The sequence below is a fragment of the Sinocyclocheilus rhinocerous genome, unplaced genomic scaffold (genome assembly GCF_001515625.1).
Source record: "Sinocyclocheilus rhinocerous isolate Xijiao unplaced genomic scaffold, SAMN03320098_v1.1 scaffold1312, whole genome shotgun sequence".
Classification (NCBI taxonomy): Eukaryota; Metazoa; Chordata; class Actinopteri; order Cypriniformes; family Cyprinidae; genus Sinocyclocheilus; species Sinocyclocheilus rhinocerous.
The window spans coordinates 252,766-252,990 of NW_015639805.1; the positions used below are offsets into that span (position 1 = coordinate 252,766).

General features: G+C 48.0%; 1 protein-coding gene across 2 annotated transcripts in view; it reads left to right on the top strand.

Moving 5' to 3' along the window:
* LOC107752133 (iporin-like) overlaps positions 1-225 on the top strand; it is a 26,967-nt gene that overhangs the window by 22,350 nt on the left and 4,392 nt on the right. The gene's annotated exons all lie outside the window — the stretch shown is intronic.

The following is a 225-nucleotide window of genomic DNA, read 5'->3' on the forward strand; positions in this document are numbered from 1 at the left end:
CGGCCGTTGCCATCTTGGCAGCGCGTCACCGTGCATCACTCTCGGATAATCGAAAATGGGCAAAGAGGTGGGATGTGGGTGGAGCTGGTAGCTGAAACCACACCCACCTAGCTCGACGGTGTTGACAGCAGCGGCAATCCACTTGTCACTCAAGTGGCCACGCCCTTAATTATACAGAACTTTAAGGCTTAATATAATTTAAACGGATGAGTTATAAAAAAAATT